Raw genomic sequence first — 14,433 nt, 5'->3', positions numbered from 1 at the left:
TCAGGAAAGAATTTATGGTCCCTGGGGAGAGATCTGCTTGGGTCCTGCAGAGCAAGATAAAATATTTGAGGGTTGGGGCTTTTTTTCCTTCTTCTCCATGGGGATAGCAGAGATGAAAGATGTAAATCCATCTCCCTGGTACCAAGACTCCACCAAAACACCTGGAAGTCAGACTTTGACTTGCAAAAGGAAAGTTAATCTAGTTTTGTTTTCAATGCACTTTTGTGCGTTCCTAAAAAATTTCACGGCATGAACGGGAATTCTCCAAAGGCAAAAACCAAACTCTGAAAAAGGCAAAAGACAGCAGCACACTGGGTTCTGTTCCCCTTGGGCCTTCATGATGTTTTGTTTTTTTTTTAATGGGATGTCTTTGTGGCATACTTTGTGATTAACATGATTTGGGAATACTTGCAGAGGTCACTCCACTGAGGTATGACCATGACCTGCCTCGTGCTTTTAAATGCCTCTCGCTGGCTGCTCCCTTAGGGCAAGGCTGAGCTCAGGACTCAGTTAGTGGTCACATCTTGGAGACAGGAGCCAGCATGACCCAAAGGCTGCCACCAAAGGAACAGCAGCTTTTCTGTAGTCTCAGTGGTGTTTTGGATCTGGCTTGTAACTCCTGTGTCACCACAATCTTCAGTGGTGCCCCTTTATTTGCAAAGTCTTTTCTACCTTGTCAGCCAGAAGGGCCCAGAACAGCTCAAACAGGTAAATTATTTAAAGTGCTGATCCTGCCTCAAAATCTGCTATGGATTATCCATCAACTCCAGCCCAAGCACATGGAACATTTTCTTCAGCAAGTCAGCAAGATTCAAGAGTGACAATCTCTGGCTGATGCAAAGTGCCAAAGGATCATTTAACCAGGAAGTGCCATAGCAATTAATACTACCTAAAAAATCACTCTAATTTTTAAGCACATCCCATGAGCACACAGGTGCCTTCAAAGCTGAGTTTTTAAGCCTGAACCACACTCAGCTCTAATACAGAACAAGGTAGTGACAGGGTTTGAATGGCAGCACCAATGCTGCTCACACATCCCCACCAAGGGGTCCTATTTCCTGCAGGCTGTTGCAAATTGCACTCAGCACCACCTTGGGAACAAAAAAAACCCAAGTCAATCCCATGCATAGGCTGGAGGAAAACAATTTGTGCCTCCAGGTGAAAAATGTTAAAAGTTATAAGCAGGTTTGCTGCCCACCCAAAGCAGGCACCAGCATCCACACACTCACAGGGCACCTCTGGTCTCAGCCTGCTTCAATTCCAGCAGCACTTTTCTTTTTTTTTTTTTTTTTTGCCCCAAGACTCCCAGAAACATCCCTCTTTAAGAGACTGATTTCTCTGGAAATCAGCACATCAGCAAACTGCACATTCCACTTTCTGGTAAGAAGATTTCAAAGGTGGCTGCAGTCCTCCCTTCTGCTGCAGGGAAGTGGAACTAATTATCCCACAGTTCTGAAGCACAAGTTTTGCCCCTGGATTCCCACCCAGGCAGTCTCAACACATGGGACAGTGTCTCCTACCAGAGCACCAAGGCACCCTGGAGGGAGTGACAACAGTAATGAGAGATTTGATCTTCTTATATTCATTTAGAAAGATGTTTATGGCAGGCTGGCATGAATTTCAATTCAAACCTCACTCTTTTCCCATAGCATCTGCAGCTCTCAGAACCTGCAAGTGTAGGCAAACACACTGTTCTTTAAAAACTGAAGATGTAGGTCAAAATTAAAAAAAAAAAAAAGTTATGAGAGTCCTGCGTTATCTGAGCTCTTTTACAGTTCCACCAAGGTGTTCAGGTGTCTCAGCTCTGTTAAAAAGAAGGGCCAACCATAAAAACTGGTCTCTGTGCATGGCTGATGACACCTCTCACAATGTTATGGAGTTAGAACCAGCTCCATTTCACAATGGACTTGAATCCTCAAATGTGTGCAAATATTTAGGCTTTTACTGCTCAAGACCAGCAAGCTCTAGGACAGAATTGCTGCAAGACTGAGACTGAAATGGTGAGGAGCAGAAACAAATGCTCCCCCCATCACACAGCACCCCAAAATCCTGATCCCAGACCTTGTCCAGGCTCTCCTGGGCCCCAGTCCTCTCATGGCACCCTCAGAAATAGCCAGCTCCCCTCGCAGCAGCAGTTCAGACCAAGGCTAATTGTATTTGAATCTACAGGGCACCAATTTTCCAGCGAAGGGGTTTTAATCTAACATGCAGATCTCTTGTCTACATTCACATCACCCCAGAGACCCATAACATAGGTCATTTGTGCATACACAATCTCAGTAATAGGATGCACAATTTTAAAATGGCTAAATCTGTAGCATAGAAAAAAATGTTATTACAGGAGGAAAAAGAAAAGATTAGCTCACAGGCTGAGATCATGTTTGCCAAGTTTCCACCCAGAGAATTATTCCAGTACCGAATTCTCTGCTACCAAAATAACGGGTTTATACAGCAGGCATTGTGCCAGCTTTTTGGCTATAATTATAGTGTTTTCCTCTCTCAAGTTCCTTATTGATATCTGGAATTTTTTTTTTTTTTTAGAAAGAGGAGGTGGAGAAGTGATTTTATACGTTCAACAAACTACAGCAACACTTGATGCAGTAAAAAAAAAAAAAAAACACAACAGGGAAGTTTTAACAACCTGCCAGCCTCCAACTTCACAGGAAATGTCAGTGCCACTATCAGACTTTAGAGAAACCCCAGGGATCCATTACTGCAGTTTGAAGATGTCCCTGCACTTCCCTTTTAAGTAAACGCTGGAGCCGCTTGCTTCATTCGGCTGCTGCTGCGCTGCACAATATTCCTTTGAGGAGACGCTTTGCAGTGACAAAATAACTGCTGACAATGTGAATACCGACTTCATTTTAATTTTGTTTTACATTTTCTTTGGTATGTTTTGATCCTAAAAATCTTTAGAGTGCAATTTTTTTTATGATAATAAAGCAACTATTTATACAGTACCACAGAGTCATTGCTCCTCCCCCCCGCCCCTTTCCCTTTTTCCTCCCCCATCCAAAGGGAGGGGGTTGTGAAGGAATGACACATCCTCAGCACAGGTTCAGTAAAGGAAAGAGGTGGTAGGGAAGAGAAACACCCTAGAAAAAGCAGTGACACAAAATAGGGCAACACTTCTCTTCTTTTGCAAGCTGTAAAAACAAACATTGAAGAACATGACGTCAACATGACTGTCAGGGAATCGAGCCCTTGCCACAGTCAGTTCTTGTAGAAAATGCTGCTTCTCCATCCCGTCTCCATCCCAAAACAAGCAGCCAAGGTTAGTAAGTCCCAGCTGAGGAATCTCTTTTTCAGGGATGCATTTGACTGAAACCTTGAATTCCCTGAATCCAGGATATTAATAATATACTTCTGAAAACAAGGCTTTTTCATCATCTTTTATAATTCTGGGAAACTTTACAAGCCCTTAAATTAAAATTCCATCAGCCCTGAACCCAGGAACAATTAGCCCAGCTGAGATGATTCCTGATAGTCTTCTGCATATAATAACCAATATCCAATATACCTCAACATTGTGAGGATCTCTGTAAATGAAGTGACATCTCTTGCTGGACAAAGCCTGGAAATGTTATCCTTGGGTGATAGGAATCCTAAGGGGACAACTATTCTCCCTCGTTCCAAGGCTTACTTAATTGTTCCAGTTGCTGGAAATTTTAAACAATTTCCCCAGCCGCTCTGCCAAGTTGCGTTAAGCTCTTTGTCTGGCTGATATGCCAACCAAAGGCACAGGGAGATAAGGAGAGCTCTGGGAATTGCACAAGCCGACTTACAGAGCCAGAGTTCCCCCGCCCCAGCTCCTGCCTTCAGCTTTGCCACTACTTCTACTGCTTATTATTATTGTCACATCACTGGAACCAGCAGCTCTTTCACCTCCAGCGCTTCAGCTGCACTTACACGAGAAGGACTCTAAAAACAGGACCTGGCATTTAACACCTTCTTTTTGTTCATCTCCCTTCTATATTTGCCTTACTTTCCAGCAAAATTATACATATTATGCTATTTATTTCAGTATTCCAACAGCAGAGTGGGCGTGTCTAAGCACAGATTCATTGACTGCATTTGCAGTTATTTCCCCAGGTCAGATTTTCAGAGGTGATAATGGTGGGAAGTGTCTGAATTTCCAAGAATGAGCTGAGCCACAGCTGAAATCAATCTTCTGGATTTTTAAGCAGGTGGACAGAATTTGGGCTCACTCTCCTATGGTGATCAAACAGCACAACAGGTCACTGATAATACGTTATTTTATGGCATTTAGTCATAAAAATTGTACCTTCTTGCAAAACATGTCCTTAATGAGCAAAAAATTGCTTCATTACTATCTCAACCATCTTTGCTGCCTAGACAAAAAAAAAAGTTAACAAAACCCCTTTTCTAAGGTATCTCCTCCCAGGATCAAACTACGATGCAAAGGCCAGGACATTTAGTGGAGGGTTGTGTTCTGTAGCTCCAAGAAGCAAAGGTTGATTATATTGGATTTCAGAAAGGCTAAATCTTCTCTGAGAAGCAGTTATGAGAATCATTGGGGGCTCTCTCCTTTTAAATGGACCTTTCCCATCAGATCCATGAGCAGGTCTTTGACAATACAGTGAGGGATCCTTGGAAGGGATTGATCATTGATATTTCCAACCCTAATTCTAGGGTTGTATGACTATTTCATGACTTGCAAGCTTGCTGGGAGCTTGGAGAAGACAGTGCGACCTCTCAGACCTTGCCCTCCACTCACCTGCACAGTTGTTTGTCAGTGCAGCCACAGGGCTGGTCTGCACCCCAATGGCAGAGGAGCTGCTCTTTGGCACAAGACCTCCTCCCTTCAGTTTTGGCTAAAGGAACTTGCCAAAGGGTTCAACTTCCAGAACAAAACAAACCTCATTAGACTTCCTGACAGATTGCCCTCACACACCACATGGCTTTAGTTTCACCCCAAACCTTCATGTCAACATTTATATTTGTTTCAACCTCAGGAAGTAGAAGCATCTAGTTTCCTGGTAGTTCTTAAAATATCACTCATTTTACCTAATCCATTTTAGCTCTGCATGAAGACAAACTTCAGGACAGACCTTCAAATTGGCATGAACTCGGGCCACTTCAGCACTGACAGTATTTCTAAAGGTTTGAAGAGCCAGTATAATTTCAATATCATGTTCTGTTTTGCAGCATTATGTCCAGGGATTTTCTAGCTCTACACTATGACAGGGAAATTTTCCTTTTCCATATCCCCTTTTCCCCATTATAACAGTACCAGGATATAGAAGTGTGCAAAAAGGAAGTGTCTTCTCTCTACAGTCCTTTTTTCCTTCCTTCTCCAAGAAAAAAGCCAACAGGAGCCCGGAAGGACCAGGAGAAACTGCTCTGCAGTCTTCTAGTTCAAGCTTGTTACTAAGTTAAAAATCAGAACTGATGTCAACACTGGTGGTACCAGCCCACAAGTGTTTCTCCTCCACCAAAATGATTTTTTAGAACACTGTGATTTCCTATCTCTTTAAAATGTTTTCAAGCCTGAAAACTTTTTATAAAATATTTTGGGGCAACAAGTGAAACATTTGAGCTAAAAAAACTTGAACTGTAGCTTGAAAAACCCCTTAACACTTTTTGCAAAAGCTGTTTTCAAAAGTGGGAGGTTTTCCTCCCCAGAAAATATGGAGAACATCGTGTACAGGTACTTGTTCTGCTAAAAAGACATTTTCATTTCAAAAATTCCTAAAATATACTCCCTTCAGGAATCAGTTTTTAAAATACACTGATTGTTTTGTTTTGTTTCAGGGGGACACCAGCAGTGACTGAGCAGGGGTAGCAGTGCCTGCCCTCACAGCTACACACAGAGCAGAGCATGTTTTCCACTGCAAATTCAGCAGGCAGGACAATTATCCATAACTCTCCATTTCAGCAGAGCTACAGTGCTTTAGAGCTGCAAACCTGACCCATAGTCCCTACTCCTGGACGTTTAAAGCTCTGATTTGTGCCCTCCCATAGCAAAGAGCCCCACTGGTTTCCCTGGGACCATCCAAGCCCAGTGGCATTAGAACCCCCTGTGCCCCCCGCAAGGTTTTCCCTGCAAGTCGGTAACGCTCAGCTCCCGACCTTAAACCGATTTCATGGTAGGATGGAGGCAACAACAGCTTCTGACATCGGCCTCCACCACGGTGTCACAAGCTTTGCCACTTCAGCAGGGTGGGTGTTTGCCAGCAGGAGCAGGCGGCTCAGGATTAAGCCTGTATTCCTTCCTTGAAAACAAAATATATTAGTTTTAAATGCAAGTCGCAGCTTACAAATGCCAAGAAATTCCTCTTGCCACATGAATGTTTCCAGAATGCTGTGCTGAATTAAATGGATTCAGCTTGCCTTCAGATCCACACATACAAAGAGACAGCTTGATAGATAAATACATTTAGGGTGCAGACAGCTCTGGTCAGTGGACAATTAAGGATGGAAAGACGATGGTGCCTGGGTAGCTTCAGATCCAGAGCACAAATTATTCCTGCTAGAGAATTCTATTAGTAATATTTGCATCTTGCTAATAGAAATCCAATTACTCAGAATGACTCTGAGCACGTTATCCATTTTTAGCAAAATTTGCCTTATTCTGCAAACAGGTTTTTGCTTGATCGTCACTTTACTTTTGTTCCCGCGGTCCTCTGGGACGCAGCATCCTTCAAGGACATGTCAGAGGAGCATGCTATCCCGTCAGCCCCTCGCTTTGAGGCCTAGCAGCTGAATCACCCCCAGCCCTATTTTCTTTTCCAGTGTTAGATTAGCGAGAGGGCTTATGACCTGCCATCTGTCACTGCAGTCTGCTGACTGTGAGGCTCTGCTCTCGCCACAACATTGCTGAGGAGGTGGAAGGCTCCGGCGGGGGAGGAGGGCAGGGGAAAGAGCCTTTCCATCCTGCTGCTGCTCCTTGCTCCAAAGCCATCCCTCAAAGCCTAGCCCAGCAGAGCATGCACCAGGGAGGAGCAGCACCCACCACCGAGGGTTTTTGGTTTGGCTGAGGGGACATTTGCCATGCAGGGGCTCTGGTGATGAAGTGTGGTGGTACCTCGGAGGCAGGCGGCTCTGGACCTGCGGCTCCCGCATGCTGTTTGATCACACCTGCTGAAGCTTTCCCAGCCTTGCCAGGGAGAGCCAGGCAATGTGACCATGCATCTGGCTTCCTGGCAAGGAGAGGGATGCCTCTGGCCCCATGCCAGCACAGTCCATCTCCTCCTGAAAATAGTGCGCTGTTTAAAAAAAACCCCACCAAAATCCGCACACCCCGCTGCATGCACAGAGCCAGGGCACAGCTTTGTCACCCACCAAGGATGGGTGACCCATGTGGCCTGCCACAGGACCAGAAGTGCAGAGGGTTTGGGGAGAAAGCAACGCATCCACTGCTGAATTTTCCTGCCTGGCTTAGAGGGTTCTGACTGCAAAGCTCCTGCCCTGAAGAAAGGAAATAACTTCTCATTGCAGCAAGGAGTCATAAGACAGCAACTCTCCTTGCAAGCCAAGGGAAGGAGCGTTCCCACCTCCTGTTGGTTTGCTTGGAAAAAAAAATCTCTGCAGAACTTCTCCAATATTTTCCACTGAGTCTCAGTATAATTGTACCAAAGCTCACCAGCTCCATCCCTGCTACAGCAGATGGGACTTTTTCAGATCAACTTATTTCTGTCTTAAAAACAAGACAATGTACAACGTGAGCAAACACCAAATCATTCCAGTTGCAGTATCAAATTTCTCCCCACGGCAATTCCTTCACCCTCCAGTTCCTGAAATGGTTTCTACTTCAATGTCTAGCCTAAATTCTGCTCTCAGTATCTCTGCTGGGATATGCTCAGGTCATTTCCACCCAGCAGCCACTATTGTTATAAAACCATGAACATGTATGGAAAACCCAGCAGTCTGAGGATCAGAAACCTGATTTGGGACTTTGTGTGTCAGCAGCAAGGGTGAACCTGCCCATACATTGAGCTCTGGTGCTCAGGGAGGGGCAGCCCTCCAAACTGGCCTCCAAATAGGTCCCCTGCCTTCTGCATTTGGGTCTGTCAGCACTGGGCTGCTCACATCCTCCCATGTCGTATGAGAAGCCTCCAGAGATATTTCTCTGACTGAGAAAGAAGAAAGGACTCACGAAACCAAAGGAAGGGAGCAAGTTAAAATATTTCCCCAGCCTGAAATTCCCTGGGATTGTTTCAGCAGAAGCTGATCCAGCTCTGGTGATCCAAGCAGCCTCAGCCAGACCTCTTTTCACTGGAATAGGGCAGGACAGGGGTACACTGCCACCTTGCCAGAGCATTTCTTTATACAGAGACCCTTTTGTATCCACAGGTAAGCATGGAAATAAGCCTTGCACACCATGGTCAGATGCCACGTCCTGCCATCCCTTTCCAAACAGTGATCCATCCAGCAGATGGTATTGTTGACAAGGAGCCTGTGAAACTGGCACTGCCAGTCCTGCCTTCCCCGCAGTGGTCCATGACCTCACCGCAGAGCTGTTCGGGATGTTGCTAAGGCACATGTGGGCAGTCTGGTGTTCACCAGCAGATATTTCCAGAAATAAGATTATACCCCCTCCTAATTGATATCAGCAAGAGCCACCAAGCCAGGGCGAGCCTCCCCCGGGCACCCCCATCCATGCTGTCACCCAGAGCATTTTATCTGGATGTAGTATGAAGATTTTGGCCTCATGGGCACTCAGAAATCCCAGAGAAGTGGCCCCTGGACACACAGAGATCATCTCAGCGCATTTGGGTTTGCTGCAAGTGGTCAAGCTATTTTTGCAGCATATGTGTAGCAGGCCAAACACAGCTTGAAGAATCACTGGACATGTGTTACCCGGTGTATGTGCACATATTTCTGCACCAGAAGCCTCCATCGGGAGCATGACACCTTTTATCATAAGGCAGCAGGACCCAAACATCCAGCCCCGCTCTGAAGCCACGCACACAATTTGAGTGCAGAAAAAGCAACAGTGTGCACAGGCATAAAATTAACTGAGCTCTGTTATCCCCTCCAGCAACTCTGCATTCAGGGATGCTGCAAAAACACAATAGCAGAAGAGGACAAAGGACAAGGATGTGGGTGGTAGAATTTGGCATCAAAGCAGGAGCTGTTCAGCTTCAGTTTTCCTAAGACAATCTGGCCTCTTGCAGCCCAAGGAGCACACAACAGGTACCGTGCAGAGCTGGCACTGAGCAAAGCTGCTGTGGGAGATGCAGATTAGACCCATGCACAGGCTGTGCGACTCACCAGGGTATCTTGGACCTACATTTCTGGACCCAACCCCTCTATTTCAAACAGCTACTGGAATTGCACTCAGGTGGGTGATCAGGCACAGCCACAGGCAGGGATACAGGTTTCCAGTGAGAACCCCAAGCTTCCTTGCCTGCCCAACAGAAGGCTGATGCCAACCCAAGGGGTTGCATCCCCCAGCACAGAAATGAGCTGGGGAGACTTACTGGGGTGCAAGTCTGGAGGGGTAAAAACCACTGAGCCACTCACCCTCTCCTTGAGTGCCCATTACAGCCCATTAAGCAATCCTGGCTTCTCTTTGCACCAAAACCCCAGGGGAAATCAGTGCCCTGGGTCTGCTCGTGGACATTTTGCAGCATGAACTGGGCACGTCAAATCCTTGTGCATTAGACATGCAGAAAAGCCAAAAAGTCATTTGGAAATAAGGAAGTGTATAAGTTACTCTAGCTTGAGGGCTCTAGTAATTTATGCACTGAGAATTTATACAGGTCATGTACCTATTTACATTGCTGTGCTCTAAAAAAATGTACAGTTACCTTAGCAACTTTAACATTGCAAGAGAGTACAGAGCTTTCTTAAAGAGACATTGTCAAGAGTGGTCAGCCTGACCAGCCTTTCCCTTGCTTCCCTGTGTCTGCTGGATCCACATCCTCCTGTGCTTTTCCCCTCAAATATCCATGTTGTTATTTTAACAATGAAAAAACCACCTCAGGACTCGCATCACCTAATAGTAAACAAAACAAGCCTACCATGTGCAAGAATGAGGAAATGTCATCAAAAAAATAGACAGAACTTACTCATTTCATCATCCTGACATGTTCTGAAAGCTTAAAATGATTTTTCAATTTGTGGAAATTGCCTAGACTCTATAAAAACATAAAGCATGCTAGTTACACCTTGGGGCTTTCAGGTTTTTAAAAAAACATTGTAGAAGAAATCTAATAAGCTGACTAGGCAATAAGCACCCAACCTCTCTAATTTGTTTTAGTCAATTCTCCCCTCTTGCCAGGATTTTTCACTAGATGTGTTCATACAGTGTTTTTCCCAAAGCCAAATTAAAAGAGAATCTCTTCAAAATGTTCCCTAGCACCCAAAATGCAAAAGCAGCTACTCAAAAGATAAACATTTTCTCTGCCCATCACAAGAGTTCTGGTACAGTGAGGTCCTACCAAGTCTGTTGCCAATCTTTTGCCAGCCCTGTGAAAAGTTTTACAAACTAAGAAAAGATGTCTGATAAATCCCCCAAGCTGACAGTTGTGGAGAAGGACAATGAAGGAGAAATTCAGGATGTGGAGGAGAGCATGGCCACCCTGCTCAGGGAATCAGGCAGCCCTTCCCTTTCTGACTGGAGTGCCCAGAGCAAGCACTGATTGATCCCCAGCACAATTCTCAGTGTGGCTCCCAAAACACAAACTTGCCACCCCAGATGATTCAGGGTGCACTTCACCAGCTGCCAAAACTCCTCCCTCATTCTCTGCAGCTGCTAAGAGCAGAGTAAAGCAATGGCAGGACACACTGTCAAGGAGGGATTGTGCTACAGAAAACAACAATGATTTTTTACAAAACCCTTAGAGACACAATCAGAAATGGCCCAGAAATTCGGCACTGTGACGCTTCTGGAATTTTGACCCTTCTCTTCCTTCCTACCCACATCTACAAGCCACTGAAAACACAAAACACACAATAAAACACCTCTTTTCCCCCCATAGCTACATAACAACCATCCATCTTTCAGTATTAAGAAAAAAAAAAGGTTTATCTCCCAAACAACTCTGGTTTTGCAAACCTTAGAGAGCACACAATAGATTTAAACAACAGCTTTTTTTTCCCCAAAAAGCTATAAACATGATATATTCCCTGCAGCATCCTGTGAATAGTGAAGGTGCCTCTTTTTTTGCACACAAAGGTTGTGCATGTTGAGCTGGGGCAGAGAGATCAAGAGGAAAGCTGTAAACCTCCTGTTTTCTGGCAACCACTTATTCCTACATGATCAAAAAAACCAGTCAAACTGTGGCTCATTGCAATCACAGGTACAACAACAAAAAAAGAAGATGCAAAGCAGCGAGATGCTGACTCCTGATGAAAAGTGTATGCCCCCAGTCAAGTTCTACAGTTCTGGGCCCACACAGTTGGATTTTAAACCAGTTGGGCCAGAGAATTAGGGGAAATACCTGCCACAAAACTCAGGGATTTTGCATTTCCAACTGTCCCTTTTCCTGGTAAGCATAGCACACCTTGGGGGCTCCATTTCAGGAAAAGATGTGGGAGTGGATCTCAGAAATCACCTTCATAAGCAGCACAAGCAGACTCCCTCCAAAGCAATACAGCTGGGCTGGGAATTCATTCCTCTTCCCTCTTGCCCTTCTGGTTATACACAACCAAGCCACAGTGATTTTCTCTCAGTATTGCACCCAGCTGTCCCATCCACACAGGGCTGCTGAGACAGTTTGGAAGAGGCTGGGCAGCAGCATCTGGAGTTCTTGTAACCTGCTCCACCTCTGCAGGGGGGCCCTGAGTGACCCCCCCATGAACACCCTTCCTTCACATCACCACCCTCCCCATGGAAACCAGCAGAGGATAATGCAATTTTAAGCCATATCAGTTGTTGCAAGGAAACATCTCTTCTAAATCCAACTTCCAGACCTGCACTGAGGAGCAAAATTCCCAGGTTTCTGAGGCTCCAAACAAACAGTACAGCCACTGTCCAAAGCAGCATCCCACCTGCCTTACAGCCTCCCTTCTCCCACTGCCCTGCAGCAGGAGGAGTCTGGGAGCAGACAGGATGGGGAGAGGAGCGGCTCTGCACAGCTCCCCCCTCTCCCCATCCTCCAGGCCGTGTCCTTCCCTGTTTTCCGTGGAGGGAGCGCTGTGCCCGCCGTGCCCAGGTGCCACAGGCAGTGTGACACTTTGCCAAGGCACTGTCAGGTCTGTGCTGCGTCACAAGGAGCCCCTCCACATTAATTCAACTTGGTGGAATAAAAAAAAAAAAAAATAGAGGGAAGGCAGGACAAGGCACAGCAGATGGCTGAGGACAGATACTGCATCCCATTCTTCCTTGCTCTGCAAGGAAACAGCTTCACTCTCTGCTGTTTATCGTGCTGCTCCTAGCTTTCTTCTTTCCACCAAAAAAAAAATTGCAGAAATTGGTGTCCAAATACCCAAGGTCTCCATGTTTTTGTTGCCTCCACTTAAATTTTGTGGCTTTCTCTCCCCATTGCAGCTCTTGAGGCCACATAGCACAATGAGGGTGCGATTGCTATGAGATAATCACACCCTTGGGGTGTTATTAAGCACAAGGCTATGCCTCGTGCCTCTCACTCTCGAGGGATGTGATTATATCATGATAACCAAACTCCCCAGAGACACCTTATTGCAATTATGACATTTCTTTCAGGTTTGTGTATGAATACATTATTCAAGGAAATTACTTTGATCACCAGAAACTTCCACTTAGTGTTCAAATACTTAAACTGGATGGTTTACCAAGATGAAGTTCCTTCCTTACAGTGTTTGACAGGGAGAGAAACGGGGCTTTTAATCTGAGCAGAGCAGCACCAGGGCCTAATCACCAACATGCAGATGCACTCTCTCTTATTTAGGATGGCAGTTTTGCAAATATCCCAACTAATCCAAATATTCAACCCATATTTTGGCAATTCCAATCCTTGGAGAACTCATCCCACAAGTAATTCCTCTGAAGAAACATTTAAGATAAAAAGAATTAGAGATGGAGCTGTTACCTTCTGGCTTCTTAAGCACTCAGACCTGCTGGTTCGAGGATCAGAAAGAAGTAAGAGCTCCTCTTACTGACTTTATAAACTTGGCTGGGCCACTGAACTGGAGTAGCCTCACCTGTGTAAGGCACCCAGCATCCCACCAAGTGTTTCCAATGACCTCCAATGACTCTTTGCAATGACTGACCCAAATGCTCCAGCAAAACTCGTTAGTTTAATGTGCCCACCTGCCTCCCTTGATTATGGAAGTCTCTGCAGCAGCAGGAGCTGTTTGTACAGCTGGTTTTCTGCTTCCACTGTGGTGCAAGAACAATCAGATCTACAATGCTGAAGGGTTAAATAGTTGAGGGGCCAGAACTAGTTCTACAGATTAGTGGTGGGGCAAAATCAAGGTCACACAGCAGATAGGTCACAGGAAAGGCCAGCACTGTGCCACAGATGGATAGTGTTAGCTGATAAAAGGTGCAGCCAGAAGGTCTCCAAAGCCCATCAGATCCTTCAGGGACCAACTGAATTAAAACAGAGAAGCAGAAATAACACCTGCACCCCAATAGCAATGAATATTCCCCAGGGACATATGGACTGAGCAGGAGGGTACTGTGGATCTGTTCCTGTGCTTGTTTTAGTGACCTTGGCTGAGTGTTTATGAAATACATATTGGTTATCGATCGCTGTCCCCATCCCTCACCACAGAGAAACCACAGTTAGTGGCATCGGTCTGGTGTCAGAGAAGCACAGAAAACATGCACAGAAGAGGACACAGCCTTACTGCTTTGTGGCAGGGATCAGAAAATACACATCCAAACTCAGTGGCATCATCCAAAGGCTTTTTTCCATAGTTTCTGTACAGCTGGGCTGTGTTCCACAGCAACACTTCCTGCTCCAAACAGCCCTGCTATCGCTGCTTCTTTAACAGCCAGCAATTCCAAATGTCTGTGCCACCTTCTACACCAGTCCAAGGGGTACAAACAATATGTACCTAATTTTTTATGCTCTCTTTCAAATGAAAAAAAATAAAATAAAAGGCTTGTGCCAGAAAAAAAAACAAGCTCTTATTAACCAAATTCTGGCAGTTTGGTTAAATAGTTTGTTTTTTAAAAAGTCCTGAATGAGATGGGAATTTTAACAAGAGCTCAGTGTGCACAGTACAGCTGAACAACCTACAGGAACATTCCCACTCTGGGTACTCAGTTAATATCTTACTGATGTTATTCCTCCACTTGTGACCAACAGCCACAGAAGATATCTCATCATTTTTCCAAATTTCCTATGCCAAGCCTGTCTTTCCTATGCAAAGTATTAGTCCCTGATCACCTGTCTCTGCTAAACATAATTGCATCCTGTCATGAGCTTTGATCTCTAAAATAGAGATCATCTCTAAAATTGCCAGTGCTCAGGGGCCTCTGCCTTGCTGACACGTGCTGCAGCAGAGCTCCCTCACGGAACAGTTTAAAACAGC

This window comes from Corvus brachyrhynchos, unplaced genomic scaffold, assembly GCF_000691975.1.
Source record: "Corvus brachyrhynchos isolate BGI_N302 unplaced genomic scaffold, ASM69197v1 scaffold10, whole genome shotgun sequence".
Lineage (NCBI taxonomy): Eukaryota > Metazoa > Chordata > Aves > Passeriformes > Corvidae > Corvus > Corvus brachyrhynchos.
This window is presented reverse-complemented; position numbering follows the sequence as displayed.